Consider the following 25,553-nt stretch of genomic DNA (forward strand, 5'->3'; position numbering starts at 1 on the left):
ATCATCCCTCTGGCACGCAGCTCTACCACATGCATCGCCGGGGGCTGGGAGGATTGGCGTCCCCCGAACCCGCGGGTCCCTGCCCGAAGACACTGTGAGACGTGGTCCTCTGTGTGCTTCAGAGTCAGGCACACCTGGCTTTGTTCCCGCAGCCATTTGCTCTGTGACTTCCGGCACTTGTCTAACCTGGTTTCTTCCTCCTAAAAATGAGATGAGTGATATCCACTGGTGGGGGCAGTGAGGTCGTTACCAGGGTAAATGAGTAGATGTGCTGGTCACAAAGTAATTCCTCAGTACACAGTGGTTACTGTTTTATTGATTGACACTGAAAACCTTCCCCATCATGTCCAGAAGACTCTAAACCAAGATTTGAACCTCAGAGCCACCCAAATCCAGGAACACTGGTTAATTCTCACAACAGGGCAGACTCTTACAACTTTCGGGGGCTGGCAGCCTCTGCATCCCACTCTGGACAGACCACCATTGTCTGGGTTGGTGGGCCCACTGAATGTGGCTTCCAGGGCCCTCTGGTCAGCGCCAGATCTGGGCACAGCTGCTGAATGCACACAGCTGCTGGCTGGGGAGCCGGAGGGCTGAGTGGGTGGACTCAGGTTTCGCTTATATAAAGTTTCATGCATCAGCAGGGCCGGGAGTCACAGGTGGGAAGTAAGGGCCAGCCCGCCCCACCCGGTGTCTGCAGAGAGAGGGCTTTGGGGCTACCCCTGGGCCCACAGCTTCTGACTTCTCCCTCCTATATCAGTTCTGTCAAGTTAGGTTAGGAGAATTAATCTCCTGATGTTTTTATATTTCTAACTTTAGCTTTGAACTTTTGAGGTTTGGTGAACCAGACTGGTGGTTCTTAACCCCGTTTTTGCAGGATGGTGTCATGTTTGCTGGGGTCTCAAGGTGAGGGGGTGAGGGGAAATGAAATGGAATGTGTGCACAATGTATTTCAAACACATGTATGTGAATTCATTTAATCAGCCCCTTTACCAGGTTCCTATTATGCACATGCTAGTGACCCACATCACACGCATGGAAGTACACGCATGGATGCTAGCCACACCACCTCTTCAGGCAGGTCAGAAGAGAAATGCTAGGATCTTGGGTATAAAGTATTTGTGAGTTCTCAGGATGAAGGAATGTAGAGTCATCCAGCCCAGACGCCTCCTTTTGCAGACAGCTTCGCTGAGGGCACCTGCATGTGGTTGTGTAAGCTGTGTACTGCCCAGTCTTGGGAGAACCAGTCACACTGTAGTCTAAGCGAATGGCTCCAAGGCCTGTGCTGGGAGGCAGCCCTGGGATACTATGTAGAGAGGTCAGCCTCCCAGGACACAGAACAGAGTGGAGCAGGGTTGGAGTAGATGACAGAAGTGGCCCCAATTCTCCAACCCTCCCGTGCCCCGGGCAAAGTGACCTTGTAGTGCTTCCATCAAGAGGTGGGAGTCTTCTTCCTCACTTCGTGAATCTAAGCTATGACTTGTTTTGGCCAATGGACTGTGGCAGAAGTGACCAGTGTCAGTTCCTAACCCAGGCCTTGGAAAGGCTTGCACTTTTCTGCACTCTCTCAGGCCCTGTGTCTACCCCCGAGGAGACCCCAGGGCTTGGGTGCTGGTCACACAAATGGAGGAGAACTCAGTTGTCCCTGCCTAGGCCATCCCGGACCTATATCCACAGCCAGCCAACCTCAAACACTGAAGAGAGCCCAGCCAGGGCCAGCAAGCTGCCTGCCCTGCCCAGAGCAGACACAGCTGCACCAGCAGGCCTGGGCCAGGTTGACCCGAGCCAGTCACTGAGGTTTACCATGGCCAGAGATAACAAATCACACACACACACACACATACCCATGCCATTCTTAACTAGGGGGCAGGCCGACATACATACATACATTCCATCCCAATCACAAGAGTGCTTGTACCTTGGTTTAAAATACCCTCTATATCCTTTATTTTCTTGATAATTTCCTCTCTAGTATCTTCTCTATTCTCATTTTTTAGAAATCTGATTAAGACTAATCAGAGATAGTATCTATTGAGTGCATACTGTATGCCAGGCACTGTTCTAAGGACTTTGCCCATAATAATGGATTTCACTCTCCTCTCCACCCTATAAGGGAGGTCGTGACAGGATTGCCCCCATTTTCAGATTAGGAAACAGAGCTCCAGAGCGGCTGGTAACTGGCCGTTGTTGGCTGGTGGGCTGCCCCCAGGCCTCCTGGGTTGAGTCTCTCATTTGCTGACCTTTTCACTTGTATCTTTCTTCTCCTTTTTAAAGACATTTCCTTGACTTTATCTTCCAAGTTTTCTACTAACGTTTTTTATTTTGACTCTACTTTGGCTATTTTGTTTTAATTTCTAAGAGTGCTTTTTCCTTGTTACCTGGTTTCTCTCCATTTCTTCCCTTTCAGTCAGTCCCTTCCTGCCTCTGGGATGATTCCTCTCTTCCTGTGAACATTCATTACAGTTTCCTTGAAGGGTGATTCCTTCCCTGCAGTCACTGTCTCTGTTTCCTCTGAGTCCTCTTGTGTAATTTTTTTTCCATGTTGGAGATTTTACGCAAACATCAGATGATCTTTCAAGCGTGAGGCCCTCAAAATGACCAGGAAGTCCTGTGTGACTGCCGGGGTCCAGGGACAGGTAGGTCTCGCCGCGAGGCAGCCTGGCGATGCCCAGAAGTCTGGACCTGTTGGTCTCTTCTCCAGCAGCCATGAGTCTCTCCAGAGACTCCTTCACCTGCCGCGTGTCAGAACAGCATCCATCCTCACCTTGGCTCCTGTCCATGCTGGCCCTCCCCAAGTTCTAGCCTCTTTGGTTCACTTTTCCCCAGAGAATAAGCCTCGTACCCCTGCAAGGATGGCAAGAGGGGTAGCCAGCTGTGATGGGACTGGGGCCCCTAGGCCTGTGTCTGACTCTCAGACAGGTGGCTTGTCAACCACCTGGGAGCGTGCAGTTGCCACTGCCTACTGGAATGGGACCTTCCTAGTCTCTGCTGCAGCCTCGCCCATCCTCCGTCTGCTCCCTGCCTTTGTAATGGTGGCATGGGGATAGGTGTCTTCTAGTTTTTTTGTTTTGTTTTGTCTTGTTTTTTAGACAGAATCTCACTCTGTCACCCAAGCTGGAGTCCAATGGCACGATCTCAGCTCACTGCAACCTCCGCCTCCCGGGTTCAAGTGATTTTCTTGCCTCTGCCTCTGGAGTAGCTGAGGCTACAGGTGTGTGCCACCATGCCTGGCTAATTTTTGTATTTTTAGTAGAGACAAGGTTTCACCATGTTGGCCAGGCTGGTCTCAAACTCCTAACCTCAAGTGATCTGCCTCCCTCAGCCTCCCAAAGTGCTGGGATTACAGGTGTGAGCCAGTGTGCCCAACCAGGTGTCTTCTAGTTTTATTGAAGATGATGCTTGTGTTTCTTGTTCTCCTGGCTGTTTTGGAGGGATTTTCTTTTTTCAAGAGAAGTGAGGCTGAAATCATTTTACTGTACTGCTTTGGACCTGGAATCTTTCCATTATGAGAGAAAGAGAGAGAGCGAGAATATATGAATGAATATCCATGTCCTACGCCCTGGGTTTCGTATCTCTTCTTCTGAGTACTTTAAAATTGCTAGAGAAAACAAAACTGAAAGCTGGTTATTTGAAATGTTCTTTTTTTCCTGTTGCTTGGTATTTTGTGCATAACTTTATTATTACACTTGGAGCAGTTTTTTTTTTTAAGCGACTGATGGTTGTCCCATCTTTTCTTTATAGAAGCTACATATAATTCAGAATCCCAAAAAGTGTATATAGAAGAAATATAAGCCTCGTCCAGTTTATATTAAATTGCTTTTGTCTGAAATGGGCATCCACTTCTCCAAGTGTGTTTGGATTTGCGTGGTCTCTCGCCGTGAAGCCTTGTTCTGACTGTGTGATCTCTTAGCAATGCCTTTAAAGTGGTCTGGTTTTGATTATTTGTAAATATTATGGCCAGTGATGGCTTTTCTCCGTCAATTCTGAGTGTCTCACTACTAAGTTCCTATGCCAGGATTTTCACCAATGGCCTGTCCTTAAAGTCGTTTAAGTTCATAAGGGACTTTGAAGTACCCATTTGCAGTTAGCAGATTTTTCAGATGTCTTTTGCTAGGAATACAGATTTTCTGAAAAAGCCTGTTGCTTTCTGAACACATGCCAAAAGATTGTGGCTTTGTAATTCTCTTTAAGGAAGAATGCTGTAGTGATTTTGATAGGCAATTGGGAGACCCAGAGAATATTCCTGGTTCTGATTGTGTCTGTTGGGCTCCTCAGGAGGAGGGAGAGCCTCACCTGCCCACATGGAATCGGTCCAGGCCTCTGTGTACCTTGAGCAATGTCATTGAGGCTTCCTCTGGTGCTTGGGAAAGTGCCTTAAGACCTGGGTCTGTCTCATTGATCTCATAAAGCACTGGTGCTGGTGACAGATTTCTTCTGGTGGAAACACATTTTCTGGTTATAGTCGTCCCTGTTTGTTAAGCATTTTTGTTTCTTTTGAAAATAGGCTTTAAGGCTGGGTGCAGTGGCTCACGCCTATAATCCTAGCACTTTGGGAGGCCAAGGTGGGTGGGTCACCTGAGGTCAGGAACTCAAGTCCAGCCTGGCCAACACGGTGAAACCCCGTCTCTACTAAAATACAAAAATTAGCCGGGCGTGATGGCGGGTGCCTGTAATCCCAGCTACTTGGGAGACTGAGATGGGAGAATCGCTTGAATCCAGTAGGTGGTGGTTGCAGTGAGCCGAGATTGAGCCACTGCACTCCAGCCTGGGTGGCTGAGTGAGACTCCATCTCAAAAAGAAAAAGAAAGAAAGAAAGAAAGTAGGCTTTAACTAAATAGAATATGGTCAAATGCTTGTGACTTGTGACAAAGGTTAAACTTCCAGAAAGTGCCATAGAAGCCATAATTTTCCATGATAAGAGACTAGAATGGAATGTCTTTCAGACTTTATCAATTGATGACAAACGGAGAAAAATAAAAGTTCATTTATGGCACTTCTGAGCAAGTGCATTTCCCTCGATTGAATCTGAGTAATTACCAAATCAGCTATCCAAGGTTGGTACTTCACACAAATAACCTGGAGTCGTAAGCACACTGTTTATGAATTGCTCAAATGAGATTCTGGGAGCAAGACACCGCTCACCCACTCACCCTGCACCTAGTTAAATCTTTTGTTGCCTGTAATGGAGCTTCCACCTTAAAAAACGAGAAAAATAAGGGCAAATTAAACTCAAATGAAGTAGTAGGAGAAAGAGAATAATAAAGAACAGAATGGAGGTTAGAAAATTACTAGAAAGAACAAACAAAACTGAAAGCTGGTTATTTGAGAAGAATCAATAAAATTGATAAACCTGTTTGTGGACTGATTAGGAAAAACAGGGAAAAGACAGAAATAACTATGTAAGGAATCACCATGGATCTTACAGATATCGCAAGATAATAAGTAGATATTAAAACATTGTTATGCCAACAATTTCTACAACTTAGATGAAATGGATAACTTTCTTGGAAGACACGAAGCTCACTAAAGAAGATGTTGATAACCTTAATAACCCTACATCTATTACAGAAATACATTTGTAGATAAAATTCTTCTCATAAAGAAAATTCCAGCCAGATAGCTTCACTGGTAAATTCTACCAAGCTTTTAAGAAAAAAAAAAAAATAGTAATTTTACACAGACTCTTCTAGAAAATTAAAATTGGGCCAGGTGCAGTGGCTCATATCTGTAATCCCAACATTTTAGGAGGGAGGATTGCTTGAGGCCAGGAGTTCGAGACCAGCCTGGGCAACATAGTGAGACCATCATCACTACAAAAAATTTTAAAAATTAGTAGATGTGCCTGTGGTCTCAACTACTTAGGAGGCTGAGGTGGGAGGATCACCTGAGCCTGGGAAGTTGAGGCTGCAGCGAGCCATGATCACACCACTACACTCCAGCCTGGGCACCAGAGTGAGAATCTGTCTCGGGGGGCGGGGGGGCGCATAAAAAAGGAAGGAAGGAAAGAAAGAAAGATTAATTAATGAGGGTGTACTTCTCAACTCATTCCAAGTGGTAAGCATTATCCTGATAACAAAACCTGACAAAAACGTTATAAGAAAAGACTATAGGCCAATAACCCTTATGAACACAGATGCAAACCTTCAAAAAAATTTAGCAAATCAATTTTAGCATTACATGTAAAAGGTAAAATATCATAACCGAGAAGCATTTATCCCAGGAAATAAAAATCAATCAATACAATTCATGATATTAACAAACTAAAAAAGAAAAATCCAGAGGATTTTCTCAATGGATGGCAGAAAAAGCATTCAGTCCAATCCAAGCCAATGTAAGCTCTTGATAAACACTCCCGGTGACCTAGGATTAGAAGGAAACTTCCTCAACATGATAAGGGGCATCCATGAAAACCTACAGCCAATGTGAGGGTCAATGGTGAAAGACTGAAAGCTTTCCCCCTAAGATCAGGAACAAGGCAGGGGTGTTCACTCTTACCACTTCTGTTCAACCTTACACTGGCAGTCTCAGCTAGTACAATCAAGCAACTAAAAGAAACCAAAGCCATCCAGATTGAAAAGGAAGAAGTAAAACTGTCTTTATGTGTAGACTATATGATTGTCTACGTAGAAAATTGGATAGGATCTACATAATAGCTAGTAGAACTAGTAAGTCAGCTGGATGTGGTGGCTCACACTTGTAATCCCAGCTACTCAGGGGGCTGAGGCAGGAGAATTGCCTGAACCTGGGAGTTGGAGGTTGCAGTGAGCCAAGACTGCACCGCGCCACTTCACTCCAGCCCGGGTGACAGAGCGAGACTGTATCTCAAACAAACAAACAAACAAAAAACTAGTAAGTCAGTTTAGCAAGGTTGAAGGGTTAATATACAAAATCAGTTGTATTTCTATATATTAGCAACCAACGATCAGAAATTGAAATTTGAAATACCATTTACAATAGCAAAGAAATGAAAGAAAAGACAAATGCTTAGGGATAAATCTGACAAAAGGTAAGAAAAACATGTACACTCTCAGCAACATATATTGCTGAGTGAAATTAAAGATCTAAATAAATGGGGCTATACATAGCATTCTGGGTCAGAAGTCTTGCTATTAAGCTGTTCTATTCATATTGATCTATAGATTCCACAGAGTCACAATCAAAATCCCATAATTTTTTTGGTAGAAATTGATAAATGATTCTAAAGTGTCTATAGAAAGGCAAAGGGCCTAGAAACAACTTTGAAATGGAAGAAGAAAATTGGAGGACTTGCTTTCCAGGGTTTTCATAAAGCAACGGTAATAGAGTCAGCAGGACGTTGCTATAAAGATAGAGAAATAGATCAACAGAACAGAATAGACTTAGAATTAGATCCTTCAAGACACAGACAACTGATTTTCAACAAAGGCGCCGAGACACTTGGCTGTCCAAAGGACACTCTTTTCAATAAATGATACTGGAACAAGTAGATATTCGCATTTTTAAAGATAAACTTTGATCTATACCTCTCAGTATACAAAAATTAACTAAAAATCATAGATCTAAATGTAAAGCCTAAAACTAAAAAAAACTCCTAGAAGAAAATATAAGAGAAAACATTTGTGACTTTGGACTAGGCAAATATTTCTTATATATGACACCAAAAACATGATCCATAGAAGAAATGATTCCATACAAGAAAGACTGGACAAATTGGACTTAATCAAAACAAAAAGAACTTCTGTTACTTGAAAGACACTGTTAAGAGATTGAAAAGACAGTCTATATATTGGAAGAAAATATTTGCAAATCACATGTCTGTTTAAGGATTTGTAGCTAGAATTTATAAAGAACTCTCAAAACTTAATAATAGCCTAATTTTAAAAATGGGCAAATGATTTGAATAGACATCTCACCACAAAATATGTACAGATGCCAAATAAGCACTCAAAAGGAAGCTCAACATTATCAGTCATTAGGGAAGTGAAAATGAAATCTGCAAGGAGATAGATGCCACTACACACCTATCATCACGGCTGGAATCTAACAGAGTGATCCTCCTAAGTATTAGCATGTATGAGAGGGAACCAGCCCTCTCGTGCACGGACAGTGGGAAGGTAAAATTGTACAACTGCTTCAGAAAACAGTTCATCAGTTTCTTAAAAGAGTAAACATACATCTACCAAATGTTTCAGCTATTCTACTTCGAGATATCTGTCCGAGAAAATGGAAGCGATACGGCCGTACCATGCCTTGCACACAAGTGTTCATAGCAGCTGTATTTTTAATAGCCACAAACTGGAAATAATGCAGAGATTTTACAGGTGATGAATAGACAAACAGATTGTGGCATATTCTTGTAATGGAACATGGCTCAGCAATAAAAAGGAATATTCCATGACATGGATGATTCTCAAAATTATGCTGAATAAAAGAAGCCAGATAAGAAAGTACTTAATATATGATTCCATTTATAGAAGATTTCTAGTGACAGAAAGTAAATCAGTGCTCGCTTGGGGACAATAGCTGGGGTAGGAGAAGGTGATTGTGGAGTAGCTCAAGGAGACCTCTGCGTGAGGGGCAGGGTCATTACCTTGCCTCTTGTGACAGTTCCATCAGGTTGCACTATGTCGAAACTTACCAAAGTGCACAGTTTACATATGAGCAGTTTATTGTATGTCAGTGATACCTCAACACGGCACATGACAGTCTTTACCCTGAGCATAATTACGTTTTTGTTGAGTGTAATGGAGCTTTAATTCATTTTATTTGCTGTCCCCTACTTTTGAACTAATCGTGAATTTAGAAAATGCATAGAATTTTAATGTGCAATGATAAATTGTGTAATTATGTTTTATATAGGGGAAGGGATTTATTGACAGCTCATTTACTGATTTACTTGTTTATTTTCTCATCAAATCTTTACTATGTTCCAAGGATAGTGCTAGGAACTGGAGATTTGATGATTCGCAGAGATAGACTCGCATGCTATTTAGTAGGGGAGAATAACATGAGAATTACATGAACTGATTGTGTCACACGTGAGCTACATGCTCTGAAGGCAAGAGACAGATTTCCAAACATGCAGCAGAAGAAACTATGCCCCTTGGCAGATGGGGGCCCAGGGCGGTTTGGGGAAGGCTGTCCTCAAGGAGTGGCATTTGAGTTGCCCTCTGACTGATGCATAGCTGTCATAATAGGAGGGGCATGCACCCCTAGACAGAGGGGCCCTTTGAGGCCTGGGGCAAGCGGAGGCCTGCTTTGTTGGGAGTGGCGAGGAAAGGCGTGGACAGGTAGTGCTGGAACCGAGGGGACGTGGAGAGTCAGCCAGAGCCATGCAGCACAGGGCCGGTGGGCCATTAGTGTGTAAAGGTTTTGATACTTTTCAAATTTTTAAGGGGAGAATGATACGATCAGTTCTGTGTTTTGAAAACAATACTGTAGCCATAGCGTGGAGATGAAATGAGCCCAGGACGGAGGAGGTGAGGATGGTTATGAAAGTCTCACAGTTGCCCATGGAGAGCTGTGGGAGCCAGGGCTGGAGCAGAGGCAGTGCTGACAAGGAGACGGGGATGGCACCGAGGGAGCCCAGGAGGGCGCGGCGGCGGGTGGACGGGGGACAGTGCTTGGAGTGACTCCTGGGTTTCTGGTTGCACAGCAGGATAGATGGGGTGGTCGTCTGTGCTGGAGGCCTGGGTGAGGCTTACTTAGGTTTGGGGCAAGGAGATCAGGAATGGATTCAGGGTTGGGTGTGTCCTCGGAGGCATCCTCATGGAGCTGTTGGAGCTTAGAGGCCCCCTGGACTGAAGCATACACGTGGGACTTGTAGTACAGAGATATGAACTGAAGCTGAAGGACTTGTGAGGTTTCTTACAGGGCAGGTAAAGTGCAAACGTGAGAAGGCCGAGGGCCTTGGGAAAGGTGGAGATGAATAACCGATGAACCTGAAGAGAGAGACTAAGGCAGGGTGGTTGGAGGCCATTAGTCAGGAGATGGGCAGTGACCTGAGGTCAGGGGCCGAGGGTGCCGGTGTGTTTCTGAGAGGTCAGGTGAGTGCAATTCAGAAGATTGTCTGTCGGCTTTGGCCTGTGCTGGGTGGGAAGGAGGGTGCTATTCCTAGCTGTTCTAGGACAACCAGCCAGCACATACCCAGAGCCCACACACTGGAGCAACTGGGGCCATGCCCAGGACTGAAGAGGGGGCTGGCAGAGAGCCTGGCAGTTGCCGAGGGTAGTGGAAATGTTGGAATAGAGTTGTGGAGTATGAGAGAGCAGTGGACTCAGTGAGGGGGTGGATGGTGGGCCCCGTGGAAACCCACCCATGGAAGGGTGCATGCACCTGTAGTGATTGTCAGGGAAGTGAGCGGGAGATTAGGACACTCATTAATTTTCTTGAATGTTTGGTTAAGAGGAAGTGATCTTCAGTGAGGGTCAGCATGTTTTTCTTGATAAAGGAAGCTCTAGCAAACTGTACCCCTTTCAACAGCTTTAGGGGAGAATGTCTGATATTTTTTCTTTCCTGTCCCACGTTTTAAAGTGTGTTCTTTTCCTTCCTGATGGATGCATCTGGTGGTTTAAGGCCAGTAAGTGTTGCGTTTAGCCTGAACAGTTGTTTGTTACTCTGAAAACGTCTAAGACTTTCATCTCCAGCTTAGAAATGTATTGATGTCAGGTGTTTAATATTTCCCCTTTGATTCATTTGATAGTGAATGGCTTCTGAGGTCAGGATGGGGACACTGCCAAAACCAGCTGCTCTCTGCTGAGTCTGTGTTTTGCAGGTGACATCTGAAAGTCTAGATTTGATATCATTAAGGCATTTTAGGGATGTCAATGTGTAAGTTTTAGAAAGTTCAGGTGCAAATTGAGGACTATTTGTGTGAGAATTTTATGAATACACTTGTGTCTCTCCTGGGATTTGCTTTTTCTTTCCCTTTGGAAAATGCTCACAGCATGTTACATATCATGCTGAATGGACGGAGATGAAGCAAATCCAGTGGTGCTTATTGGGAATATAGTTCCTAAATAACTGCAGTAAATGTAAGTAGTATCCTGGGGAATTATTTTTCTAATTCAAAGCATTAAAACATGAACAATTCAGTTCTGTCTCCATGTGTGGGAGAAGTAAACTCACCACTTACTTTTTTCTTTTTAATCCTTTTTTTTGAGAGGAAGGTGGGTACAGAGTGTTATTGGGAATAGGGGTAGGGATATTGAGGGAAGGGAGAATGATATACACACACACATACATGTACACACATAAGTATACACATCTACGCATATACACATATGCATCTATACACATGTATATACACACGTATATGCATACATATTTATACACATGCATACATATACACACATGTATATACACACATGCATATATACACATATATACATGCTATATACACATGCACGTGCATACGTACACACGTATATAATGCATACATACATACGTATATACATACAGTATATACACACCTCTATTTGCACATATCTATAAACACATATGCCTATACACATGGATATGCATATATGCAGACATATACATACACACACATAAGCATACATGAACACGTGCATATCTATACACGTCGATACACACGTGTATATGCGTGCACATACGTACATACGTTTCAGCTTATGGGCTGAAAATATCTGGGTTGGTTTGGTTTTCCTCCTTTTATAGCCAAAAGTGGCAGAGCTACTCAACACGAACTTTTGTCCGTCACATATGGAAATGTTAGCAATGTCACCGACATCAGAATTGGCAGTACATGTCTTTCCAAGTTGTTTTCAAGGAAGATGGTTCTTCCATCCTTTTTTTTCTTTTGTCTAGATGGTTATATGGTTTGTAAATTTGGGTGTATGTGAGAATGCCCAACGACCTGTGGAAATCGAGTGCTGGACACCCCCAGAGTTCCTGATTTGGTAGAACTGGAGTGGGGCAGAGAATCTGCTTTTCTAACAAGTTCTCAGGCAGTGCTGGTGCTGCTGGTCCTGGGGCCACGACTGAGAATCACTGACCTAGGCCACTGAGCTCATTAGCCCAGCAGCACCATGACCTGGACCAGCCAGATGGTGTGCATGACCTGTGAAGCAGACAGGAGGCCACGGTATGCTCACCTGGGTGTTTTTTCCATGGGTGGCACAGGCTGCTTGCTCACCTTGGTGTGCCCTCCCCATCCTCATCCCTAACAGGTTTCCTAACTCGTGTCTCCTTAGTTCAAGACAGAGCAGACCCCGAGTGCTGCTTCCTTGTGGGCTTGTGGAGTATTTCAACATGGAGGCAGAGAGACAGAAAATACATCCTGCTTGGGTTGGAAGGGGACTCGGAATTTATCTGAAAAATTGGAATTCCATTTATTTCTGTGCATAACTTTTTAAAATAAAAAAGAATGTATTTTTTCCATACAACAGAAGAGAAACAATCTCCATTAAGAGGTGAAGCTCAGGAGGTTTGTACAAGATTTGATGAAATATGTTACTTAAATTGAGGCATGTATGGAGACATCAGTGAAATATTCAAATTAGGGTTGGGAAGAACTATAGCTGAATAAGATATTGAGTCACAGAAAATGACCAGAAGACAAAGTCACACTGTTTTAGGTAAAGATGCTTTTTAATACCGAGGCTTTTAAAGAAGAGTAAATCAACCATGTGGCCTGGTTGTGGGAGCTAAGGGCAGCCTCAGGGAAGAGTCTGGGTTGCCAGTTCAAAAACACAGCTGGGGCCAGGCACAGTGGCTCATGCCTGTAATCCCAGCACTTTGAGAGTCTGGGGCAGGCGGATCACTTAAGATCGGGAGTTCGAGACCAGCCTGACCAACATGGAGAAACCCCATCTCTACTAAAAATACAAAATTAGCTGGGCATGGTGGCACATGCCTGTAATCCCAGCTACTCGGGAGGCTGAGGCAGGAGAACAAGCATATGCTTGAACCTAGGAGGCGGAGATTGCAGTGAGCCGAGATCATGTTGTGGAGTTCAGCTGAGCCGTAGCCTCTTTCTGACTCGAAGGGTTGGTGGGTTTTGCCGTCCTTAAATTGGGGATGCCCTTGTTCTCTGAAGGTCTGAAGCAGCCTGCACAGCTCGCACTGTCCTTTAGGCAAAACCAGACACATTGCTCAATTTCAGTCCAGCATATGCTTTGCAATTCAGTGGCCAACTGAGGGTCCATTTGTAAAAACTGAATATGGAGAAAATGATGACAATTTTGACAACACCCCACCCCCAAGTCTGGCCATAGGAGAAAATACTGGATCATGTAGAGAAAGAGCTGGGTCTGGAGAACCGACTCCAGCTGGCACAGAAGCTCCTTTTCTAGACGGTTCATTTGCTGGTGGCTTTGCTGAAGCCTTTGGTGACTGTGGCTGCTTTCATGAATGGCGCTGGAATCACCTGACAAGGATTTCCAAGCAGCCATCATGAAAAGGTCTTAAAAAGCCATGACAGATTCTCTGGAAACAAATGAAACAATGGAACATCTCAGCAAAGAAATAAAACTTATGAAAAGGAAATGAAAAGTATAGAACTGAATAGAATAATGGAAATCAAACTCACTGGATGGGCTCAAAGGTACAGTAGAGATGGCGGACGATTGATTAGTGAACTTGATCAAGGACTCGTCAAGGGAGGGGCTCAGTGTGGACAACAGAGAGAAAACAGGCCTCAGAAAGCAAGGGCTGCCGAGGGCGGTACACACTGCAGGACAGCAGACAGCATGGGAACGACAGCAGGATTCTTCCCTTCCCGCCCTGGTTCCTTGTGTCTCTCTGTGTGTCTCTCTGTGACTCTGTTGCTCCCTGTTTTGTCTCTCTGTATCTGTGACATCCTCTAGCTCTCCGTCTCTCCCTCTCTGTGTCTATGTCTCCGTCTGTCTCATCTCTGAACTGTCAGAATCACAGGAGGCCTTCAGAGCTTCTTTTGTCCCCCTTGGTAGAAGAATGAAGGCCACTCTGTGAAACCTGTGGCTCTTGCGGGTGCCTGCATGGAGCACTGGCGGTGGACAGGGGCCTGATGTGGGCTGCGGGAGCGGGCCAGCTGCTTAGGGGGAAACCCAGTTTGGGGCCTGCGATTTTCCTTAGCGATAGGGAGGCAGGAGCTGTAACCAGAGCTTGCTCCGGGCAGCACTGGCTCAACCAATGCCCATGCACAGAGGAAACTGAGCCGTGGGCCTGCAGGTGGGCAGTCCTGGGAGAGAGCTGGGCAGCCCACAGGCAGCTGGCTGCAGGCAGAGCCGGTGGCAACAGAATGTGGCCATCAGTCTCAATAGGGAGGGGTGAAGCTTTTAAGGTAAAAACTAAGACAAGACAATATTTCATTTATTTCTATCATTTTGTCTACAGTGATCATATTTCCAAGTGTTATTTGGGATAGTTCCTGTCTTAAACATCCAATTCTCACACTAGACCAATTATATTACTTTTTGGTATTTTACTTTTTGCCATGTCAGCGTCACTCAACTTCACTTTTGGTAGCCATAATCAAGTGATTTGTTAGAGTGTCACAGGCGCAGGTCCTTCGTTCATTAATTCACAAATAATATACCAAATGCCTGTCTGTATATGCCATCTGCTAAGATACAACCGTCATCCAAACAGACCAAATACGCTGCAGCTGGAGTGTGTATTGTATAGTGCAGGGAGAGATTCTGTAAACACCACACAGAAATCAGTGAGAGAGTACATTTACCAGTGATATGTGTTATGGAGGAAAACAGCAGGTGGCAGGTGGGAAGTGCCAGCACCTAGGGCGGTGGTGCAGGTTTACATCGGGTCGTCAGGGGGGTGTTACTGAGAAGTGACGTGAACAGAGACTTGATGAATGGGAGCGAAGAAAGGAGTGAGGTGAAGATCTGGGAGGATGGTGTTGCAGGCAGAGGGAACAGCTAGTGCGAGGTCCTGGGGTAGAAGTCTGCCTGGCAAGTTCCAGAACAGCAGAGGCCAATGAGAGTAGGGAGGGTGGTAGCTGACTGATGAGGTCAAGGAGGGAACAAGGGAGCAATTGCGTAGTACCTGCTTGGCCATAAGGACTTGGCCTTTTTTATTATTAACCTTTTTTTTTTTTTTTTTTTTTTGCTTTTGTCTTTGTTTACTTGATGTCTGTTGCCCAGGAGGGAGTGCAGTGGCAGATGACAGCTCACTGCAGACTTGAACTCCTGGGCTCCAGTGATCCTCCCGAGTAGCTGGGACTACAGCATACATCACCATGCCCAGCTAATTTTTAAGTTTTTTGTAGACAAAGGGTCTTGCTATGTGGCCCCAGCTGATCTTGAATTCCTGGCTTCAAGCGGTTCTCCTGCTTTGGCCTCCCAAAATGCTGGAATTACATATAAGGTCTAGGCATGAGCCACCACACCCAGCCTAGATCTTCTTTTTTAGAGCAGTTTTAGGTTTGCAGAAGAACTGAGCAAACAGTACTGAGTTGCTATACACTCCTTTCAGCCCACCCACTTTCCCCCATTAACACCCTACATTAGTATGATGCACCTGTTAAATTGATGAGCTGATACTGATACTTTATTATTGACTAAAGTTCACAATTTCCTTTAGGGTTCACTGTGTGTTGTATCTTCTATGGGTTTTGACAAGTGTATAATGACATGTAGCCACTGTATAATAACATGCAGAGTAGTTTCACTGCCCTGAAGTCCTCTTTATTCCGTCTAGTCATACCTCCCTTGCCTCAACCCCGGCAACTGTTGATCTTTTTACTGTCTCCATTTTTTTTTAAAATTTACATTTACTGGTTTATTATAAGAATATTGCAAAGGCTACAGATGAAGAGACATGTAGTGTGAGCTATGGGGTAAAGGTCGCGCAGCTTCCATGCCCTCCCTGGGTGTGCCCCCTCCAGCAACCTCTATGTGTTCAGCTGCCTTGGAGCTCCAAAAGTTTTGTCTTTTCCAGAATGTCAGATAGTTAGAACCACATATTCTGTAGCCTTTCTGATCGGCTTCTTTCACTTAGCAATATGCATTTAAGGTTCCTCCATATTTTTGTTATGGATTGATAGCCCATTTCTTTCTATCACCGAATAATCCCATTGTATGATATACCACTGTTTTTTCTCCATTCACCGATTGAAGTACATCTTGGTTGCTTCCAAGTGTTGGCAATTGTGAAGATAGTTGCAATAAACAAATGCCTGCAGGTTTTTGTGTGGATGTACGTTTGAGCCCCATGTGGGTAAATATAATACCAAGGAGCACAACTGGTGGATCATATGGTAAGCCTACATTTAGCTTTGTAGGAGACTGCCCAACTGCCTTCTAGTGGCTGCACCATTTTGCATTCCCACCAGCAATGAATGCGAGTTCCATTGCTCCACATTCTTGCCAGCATTTGGTGTTGACAGTCTTGTGGATTTTGGCCATTCTAATAGGTAAGCAACGGCATCTCCTTGTTTTAATTTACATTTCCTTCATAATATATGATGTTGGACATCTTTTCATGTGCTTATTTACCATTTGTGTATCTTTGTTGGTTTTTTTTTTTTTTTTCAGATCTTGTGCCCATTTTAAAAACTAAGTTGTTTTCTTCATGAGTTTTAACAGTTCTTTGTATATTCAGAATACAAATTATAGATGTGTTTTGCAAATTTCTCCTACCTGTCAGTGGCTTGTCTTCTTGTTCTCTAAAGGACTTTGGCTTTTCCTGCGTGAAATGGGGAGCTTTTAATGGTTTTGAGTGGAGGAGTGACATTATAGGCAAATTATAAATCATGATAGTAACATGAACCAAATAGAATTCTTGTGTATACATTAGCAGCCTTATCTTTAAGTAATGAAGATCAGTGTTTTTAAGTGGTTTTTAAAAAATGCATTTCCCAAGTACAGATTGCTACACATCTTATTCACAGCTATGGCCCTGTTTATTTCAGCCCACACTGCTGATACTTGAGTTTTGGGTGATAATGATCTTTTTGTCACCTTTTTATTACTCACAGATAATATGAAAGTCCCAACTGGCCCATCTTTCATGCAAGAGGCTTTTATAGCCCACGAGTGTCCTTGGCCAATGCTTCCTGCCCTCTCTTCCTATCCTCTTGCCTCTCTCTCAAGGGCAGGCCCAAGTGCTGTTTATAGAGAGATGTGCTTCACCGTGGATGCCCTCAGCTGTTTCCAGTATCCTTATTTCACTTCCTTCCTCTGAGTGAATGGCTCCCTCCTGCTTTACCATCTCCTCTCGAAAATGAGCCTGCCTCTTTGCCTGCCTTCAAATCCCCCACAAGTTAACACGTGGATGAAAACAGATTTCTTCCTAGGTGGTTGGGTTCAGTCTTCTGTTAGATGGCTCTGAGACTTGAACTTGCATTAAACACAGCTTCAAACCAAAGACTCTTGAGTGGGAAGGGCCAGGAACAAAGCAGTGCAGGACTGTGGAGCTCCCACTGTTGCCCCCTGGCTTCACTGTGTGTGGAGCTGGACGGCAGGAGGACACTTCAGAAGCAAATCTGAGTAGTGGAAGCAAACAAACGCAGGGCCGCCAGAAAAAACCCTAGACTTCTGAGAACACAAATATGAGCAGCGGAGGAGCACTCGAGACTACAGGACAGGAGCTGCCACTCTCACCGCGGTGCCTCGGTCAAGGGTAGGGTGTTGGGTTATTGGTGAGGCAGAGAGTAGATACAGGAGGCAGCATCCCAGCAGAGAGCAGACTGCTTGTGCTGAGGGTGGACATGACCTTGCCTCGTTTCGAAACTCACCCAGACAACGACTACACAGCCAGTACCCACCTTGGATTCACTAGCACATTTCCGTCAGAGACCACAGCCTTCTCCATAGGTGTCTTTAACAATGGGCAATAAGAAAATAATCACCAACCATGCTGAAGTACATTCAGTGGGAGAGGGAATATGCCAAAGGGTCGGAAACAATAGAGCAAGGGAGCTTAACAAGAAAGCAATGAGCAGCTCCGATTCACAGAATGCCATGCCATCATTTACAGTCTGTTTCCATTAGGTCACAAGCATGAAAGTGAAATAAAAAAAGATAATTATTCCATGTGAACAAGTGGGAACAACAATCTTCGACCACAAGACTCAACTTGAATTGTCTTACGAATCTGTAATGCTCTCCGTTTTCTTGTACCCAGATCCTTTAAGGGCACATGGAATGGCGGCTGCCGATGGAAGTGGTGAGAAGTCAACCGTGCCCATCCCTGCTGCACTGACTTCCTGGGGGTCTGCATTGCTGCAGCCTGACCTTGAGGGGTGGCAGGGCACGTGCTGTTTCCCAGCTCACTCTCACTCAACAATTAAGATACAACTGCTGCGTTTTCATCTAACAGTACTGGGAGAACAAAATACGACTCAATGGAGAAATGTATTCTGGGTTATCTGATGAAGTTTTATCTTTAAATATTTTGTTATCCATTTTTGGCATTGGTATGAGTTTGGAACTGTTGCCACCAACTCTGAGGGATTTTAAAATGTGCTTTTGGAGTTTGTGAGAACCAAGCCTCAGGGGATGCATGAGTCAGTTGAAGCTCTGTAGTCTTGTTGGTCTCTCTTTGACATTTCATGTCTCTGGCATATCTGAATTTAGGTTGGGAATGGGAGGCTTTGTGCACTTGTATCTATTACTACCCTTTATAATCTGGCCAGTTCCATACTCATGGAAAACAATTTGTTTGTTCCCAGATGGCTGCAGCATTTCATTTAGAGTTGGGCTTTGGGATTTCTTGAAGAAGGAATGCAAAAGAGAAACATGCTTTATAAAAGGTTTAAATTTCTTCCAGGAAATGACTTGCTTAGTATGCTAAAGACTTTTTGGGGGAGCAGCTTACTTATCTGATATTTAACAGTCGAATCCTTGGCATTTCTGCCTGTTGCTTCATGTTTTCCAATGGATTTGGAAAAAGAGCTGTCCTGGAGACTTCCAAGTTAGCTCCACTGACCTACATTTTCACTCCATTTAACATTATTGACTGTGGAATGAGCCCAGAGTGCTGTGGAAGAGCATAATTCCTGATCAGAAGACAGCTGCAATTTAATTAGAATAAAGCAGTGACTACCACGTAATTAAAAATTACATGAACCATTGAATGCTAAGCAGACTTTTAGAAGGTGAACTTAGGATTTCAAACCTACCACTGCATCTCGGCATGACACGGTGGAGATCTGCCCTACAAAGACCCCAGTATACTGGCAGCCCAGCTGTCTGAGGACTGTTTTGTGATGGGGAAGTCACGCTGGCCTGAGGGGAAGAATAATGGATTGGGAGTGGTCATCGTCATCTTCTCTAATGTATTTAATAATACTTGCACATGGGAAAACATTCAAACGGTACAATAAGTAGAGAGAGAAAAGCAAATTTCCCTTGTTCTCCTGTCCTCCATGCCCAATTCCGTTTCCCCATAGAGAACTCTTGTTAAGTGTCTGGCATATGCTTACAGAGATAGCTCCATGCATTTCTAAACACCTACATACATTTTCTTCTTGCTTCTTTTTTTTTAAAACACAAAAGGTAGAAATTATGCACAGTGTTCCCCATGTTCCCTACCCCGCCAAACATAACTTGGAGATTGTAACATATCAGGATATAAAGCTGCCCCTTTTTTAAAGGCCGTTTGGTAGTGGTGATAGTCTGTGGAAGCATTAGAATTCTTTTAATCTGTCCTCTAGATTGTTTCCAGTCGTTTGCTATTACATTGTGTTCTAATTTTAGATGCCACCAGGAAGCTCTCCAGGTTAGGTGCCAGGCAGGAAACAGATAGATGGCACACTGAACAGAGGTGGTTTATGAGACTATTTATGAAGTGAGGGCAGGAAGAAGGACAATCTAGAAGAGATGGATTAATGACTGAAAAGTCGTTAACTCTCTCTGGCCCGGGAGGGAAAGGTGGGGGGAAGCAGGGTTACTTCAGCCAGTGAGAGCTGTAGTTACAGGACAGGCTGCCTGACAGGAGCCACGGTCTTCCACCAGTGGTGTGTTGGTAAATGTTTAACACCTGGCTGTCTGCAAGGGGGGCCCTGGCACGTACTGTTTGCTGATTTCTGTGCCGTAAGTACATACACCAGGGCTTTCAAGCCACCAGTGTGACAGAGTGAGACCCACACAGCCCCCTGTGAGCCAGCACCAGCATCTACCACTCTAGGCCCCTGCTTCCTGCCAGGGCCCCCTGTTGGCTCAACCCCACCAGAAGCCAGAGAGCAGAGAAGCCTGGTTGATGCAGTCCTCAGAGGTCGGTGCAGGTTGGTAAAATCCACAGGCAGTGCAGTTGTGGACACGACATTTCAGCTCTCTGAGTCCCTGTTTTCTCATCTGGAAAATACCAGAACTACCTCAAAAGTCTTCTATGACCCTTTCAGCTAAGGTTCTTTCTTTCCCTTACTCCGAGATGAGTGGATTTGGTGACCTAAGTGGGTTAGGTCATTTAGTGCACAGTTGCTGACTATTTAATGTGAGACATCTGTGGGCCCTGCAGTTAGGGAGCTTATGTCTAAATGAGGGAGATGAGATGTGCACAAGTAGGTCCAGCTATGTTGTAGGTCTAACTGGACAGAACCACAGGCGTTGAGGAGGAAGTGATCTTTCATAGCTGGGGTGATGAGATTTGATGGCAAAGACCTGGGGTGACTTTCATTCTGTGGTTGGGAGTCTGAATTATTCTGCAAGTGGGAAAAAACCAGAACATGTCTAGATTCAGTCTACATATACCACTGGGTTCTGTAAGTATGGTTTTGGTACCATCAACGTCTCCAGGGAACTTGTCAGAAATCCAAATTCTTGGGTTCCACCCCACCTGCTGAATCTGTGTTACTCCAGGTGATTCTGATGCATGTCGACGTTTAAGAAACACTGAGTTATACCATACCAGTGGTTTCCAAACCTGGCTGAAAATTAGAATCAGATGAAGACTTTAAACACACACACACACGTGCACAATGACACTAAACTCCTGGGCTGTACTTCAGACCTACGCAGAATCAGAATCTCCCTGGGGAACTAAATACTTCTCAGATGTGACTATTTTCTACTGTTGATCTTAACTGTTGAGGTAACACTGAACCTGTTTAATTATTTGCCTTGCTGATACTGCCTATTCTTCCTTCTCTAGTGGTTTTTTACTCAAACTCTTTCAAATTCTGAGAGTCTTTAAATCTTGAGAGGTGGCAGCTGTCTTACTCGCCTCTCTGCTTTGGTTGAGGGTAGAGATGATTGTTTCTGCCCTGAAGTAGTTGGTAAGGACTTGACATGAAAACTGGATAGCTGTAGACGCTTCTGAAGTCTGACCTTAATGTTGCTTTGTGATTAATTTGTAGCAAATATTCATATCACACATACCACTTATCAAATATTAAGTATGAAAGCCATACTTTGAAGGAAAATTGCAATGATTCTGGGACTGTCTATGCCTCTGCCTGGTTAGAGTTCTTGAGGGAAAAGCCTGGAGTTTATTACCATGGAGAATTTGGCACAGGATTTCTGAAAAGTGAACTGGGCAGAGTTGTTGGTCATTTGAGGCCTGAGTTTTCTGAATATTTCTGGAGACTACATGAAAAAGGAGACTCTCCCGCCCCTTTGAATTGTGAAGGGTGAAGGGTTTGCTGATTATAAATAAAGCTATGAACATTGTTGTACATGGCTTTCAGTGGACCTATGCTTTCATCTCTCTTGGGTAAATACCTAGGAAAGGAATTGCTGGTCTTAGGGTAGATGTATATTTAACTTTGCAAGAAACTGCCAGTTTTCTAAGCATACCATTTACACTCCCATTAGTCGTGTCTGGGAATTCCAATTACTTTACATCCTTGCCAACACTTGGTATATTGTCAGCCCTTTCCATTTGATCCATTCTGGTGGGGTGTAGTGTTATCTGTAGCTTTAATTTGCATTTCCCTAATGACTACAGAGGTTGAACCCTTTTTCATGTGCTCACTGACCATTCGTTCATATAGCTTCTTTAGTGAAAGATTAAAGAGACTTTCAACCACCTTGTTTATATCGTAATATTCCAAACATGTTTTTCCACTGCAGTTTCACCCATGGTCTCAGCTGCCCTTTTTTACTTGCCATCCTTGAGAACACCCGGGACTGCTAAGATGGCACACCTTTGAGACGCAGTTCCATCTGCCTCTTCACCTTTCCAGGCCCAACTCAGAGGTCACCTTTTATGCTGGTTAAGCCTCTGGAGAATTTCTCTGCAGAATTTAGGTTTCCCTCTGCCATGCTTCTGTGATGCTGAGTCTACATCTCTGTGGCCACACTTTACCATGCTGTGTGCAAGCTTCTGTGCATCACTGAGGGCAATGCCTTGTCTCACTCTTTGCATTCACAGTGCTTATGCCATCATCTGCTGTGGACTCTAAGCCCAATATTGCTGGATTAATTTATTATCCATTTCATCCTCCCAACTGCTCTGTGCAGAAAGATGTATTAGCCTTAAATCAGGGACAAGGGCATAGATCCAGAGGGGTCAAGTGACTTGTCCAGTGTGACACAACATACTTGTTACACAGCCAGGCACTACTTACTATAAAGTTTTGACTCTTTGACATTACAGTTTTCCAAACAGGTATGTTTTAGGTACAGTGTTCTTTGACTTAGCTTGCTACAGGTATCCATGTACATGTACAGAAATATTTTTCAAGGATATGCAGGCACAGGATGGTTTTAAGGGAATCCACTTCCAGACCCTCAACTTACATACACAGTCACCTAAAACTGACTAGCCTTAGAAGGTGCCTGAAGCCATGGAAGACATGAAGCTGGCTTGGCCGTCCCATCTCCCCTCTCACAATGGCCATTCTCCCACTTCATACAGAAAGGCAGACTTTGCACCTGTCATCTTCCTGAGGTGCACTGCTGCAAGATGGAAAACTTCCAGGCCATGTAACAAAGAGACAATTAGAAATATTGATGGTATTAAGAAGTCAATGACTTTAACGACTGAAGTTTTACTTCAGTAAAGCTCAGGGGTTTCTACTTCCTAGCTTTCATAGAAATCAAAGGAGACCTAATGAAGTTGTTAATAAATGATTTAAAACATTTTTAACTTATGAGAGACCATAACTGGACTTTGTCCATGGAACTCAGAAGGCTTTAAAGAGTTAAGTTATGTCATGACAAAACTCCTTCTATTTTCATGTATTTATTTTTGTGAACAAAGTTTTTCAGGGTTTGCATAAAAATCTTCCAAGATAGGAAAACAAGTGATGCTAGACTATACCTCACTCCAGCAAAAAGTGATAGTCATTCATGGGTAAATGAACAAACTAAAAAATAAGCTCTATATATTTCATTAAGAAAAACCATTTCTGGCTGGGGTGCAGTGGCTCATGCCTGTAATCCCAGCACTTTGGGAGTCTGAGGTGGGTGAATTGCTTGAGCCCAGGAGTTCAAGACCAGCCTGGGCAACATAGTGAGACCACCATCTCTGAAAAAAAAAAAAGAAGAAAGAAAAAAGAAATACACTTCCAGATGAAACTTTGCTTTTTATATGTAATAATTTATAAAAACTGTAACATATTGTTTCCATCATTTGTGTACTCATAATAGTTGTATTAACTCAGGTCAGAAAAAAATCATAGCAATTAGATTCTTATGGTTTAATACTCTTAAATGTAGAATCAGTTATCATTATTTGTGGTAGTTATGTTCTAGAAAGTTACCTTGATCATTGAATTACTGACAAATGCAACATTGCTCTGAGGAGAAATATAGCATTAAGATCCATGAAGACTCTGGCCACAACATTTTGCCAGCCAGTCAATACATAACCTTGTTTTATGTGTATTTTTGTTTGAAGATAGTTTATTTAATATAAATTTCTTACAATTAATCATGTGCAGTATTTCTTTATAATAAACACTGTTTCAGTTACAGCATTATGTACTGCTATGATTGTATTAGTTTAATTGTCAGTCATAAGTATACACACGCACACAGTACACATATACAGTACTCACAGAATACTGTGAACATGCTTTATACTGTATAGCACAGTAATGACAAATACATAAAGTCCTGAAAAGAGCATTAAGTGAAGATTAAGCATTTAAAGTTTTATACACATTGAAGTCTCACTGTGGATGGAGCTGCAGGAAGTGTGATGGTCAGTGAGTGCACTGTGGTTTACCCTATCAACCTTAGCTTGCCCCATGAAAATCAAGAGAGGCTGGTGGAATTTACTGTGCACAAGAGGAAGATGTCAATAACGGCAGCACATTGTGATCTGGAAGAGCTACCTTAAGAGTTTGTCTTTCGCAGCTTGTTGATGGTGTTGGCAACTCTCTCTCAAACTGGCTAGAAAAATTGGTTCAGCCTTGTCTGCCTTGCTTTTCGCCTTAAATCTTTAAGCATCTCAGAATAAGGGATAAATGCAGTGGAAGTGAGGTGCTTAAATGTGAGGCTACGTTCAAGTACGGGGTCACATTCTTCCATGTTATTGAAAATTTTTTCTAAGGCGGAATTCCATTCTGATATCTTGGCTGCTGTGAGGAGGACAATTCTTGGAGTCTTAGGGTGACTTTTGTCACTGACTTTGCTGCCATGTTTCATCATCTCATCCAGGCTTTTGTTTGTAGGTTCTACTCCCTTCTCTGACAAACTTTCCTCCACATCATCTTCCTTCATGTCGTTGAAACCTTCTCCATTTATTTGCTGTGCAGTATGCATGATGTTTTTTTTTACATTGTTTTTTATATTTTCTAAAACACTTCCAAAGTCTTGAGAAGTTTTCACAGTCTGGCCAAATGTTTTCCCAGCAGTTATTGACAGTAGCCTGCTTGATGCTGTCCCAGGCTGTGTCAATATAATCAATAACGCTGCGTATAGCGAGTGATTTCCAGTAGTCTATCATGCTGGCTTCCTTGTTGGTGTCAAGAGCCTCACAAGCTTTACAATAAAGTTCCCTCATGTAGTGTGCCTTGGAAGTTTGTATTATGCCCTGAGGGGCTGGATGAGAGATGCAGTATTGGGGCATGAAAAGAACTTCTATGTTGGGGTGAACATTTTCAAGTTCGTCATGGCAATGAACTGGGGCATTACCCAAAATTAAGACCCAGAAAGCAAGGTTTTTGCCCTGGAGATATCGTTCAACTTCTGGAATGAAGCAGTGGTGGAACCAATCCCAGAATATTTCAGATACCATCCTTGCTTTTCTGTTCTACCTCCAATGGACTGGCATGCAGTTCAGGTTTTTCCCTTTAAGTGCTCATGGGTTGTGGGCTCTGTACACCATCAGAGGTTTGCACTTGAAGTCGCCCTTGGCATTGGTGCACAATAGCAAGGTTGAATGCTTTAAAGTCAGGGGCTTGCATGACCATTTGCATTACATAGGTTTGTTTGCCAACATTCTTATAAAACAAGCCAGTCTCATCAGCATTGAAAACCTGCTCTTCAATATAACCCTTTAACCCTTTTCACGTATAACACTTAGCAGGCATTTTTAAAATTCTTCCGCAGCCTCCTTATCTGCAGAACCTGCCTTGCCTGCAAGTTTAAAATTTGATTTCATGCTGTACTGCCTTTTGAAACGTGCCAGCCAGCCTGCACTAGCTGAGAAGGGTTTAACATTTTCCTGACCTTGGGTAACATGGCTGTAAATTTCTTTGGCTTTCAGCCTCACAACAATAC

At 43.6% G+C, this 25,553-nt stretch overlaps 1 long non-coding RNA gene across 1 annotated transcript; it reads left to right on the forward strand.

Annotated features, from left to right (window-relative positions):
- The first annotated feature begins 995 nt into the window (after positions 1-995).
- LOC105505910 lies at positions 996-19,200 on the forward strand. The gene is made up of 2 exons (XR_001000841.1): positions 996-1,081; positions 17,920-19,200. It is a non-coding gene; the product is annotated as an uncharacterized LOC105505910 (long non-coding RNA).
- The last annotated feature ends 6,353 nt before the right edge of the window (positions 19,201-25,553 follow it).

Source organism: Colobus angolensis, unplaced genomic scaffold (genome assembly GCF_000951035.1).
Source record: "Colobus angolensis palliatus isolate OR3802 unplaced genomic scaffold, Cang.pa_1.0 Scaffold13, whole genome shotgun sequence".
Classification (NCBI taxonomy): domain Eukaryota; kingdom Metazoa; phylum Chordata; class Mammalia; order Primates; family Cercopithecidae; genus Colobus; species Colobus angolensis.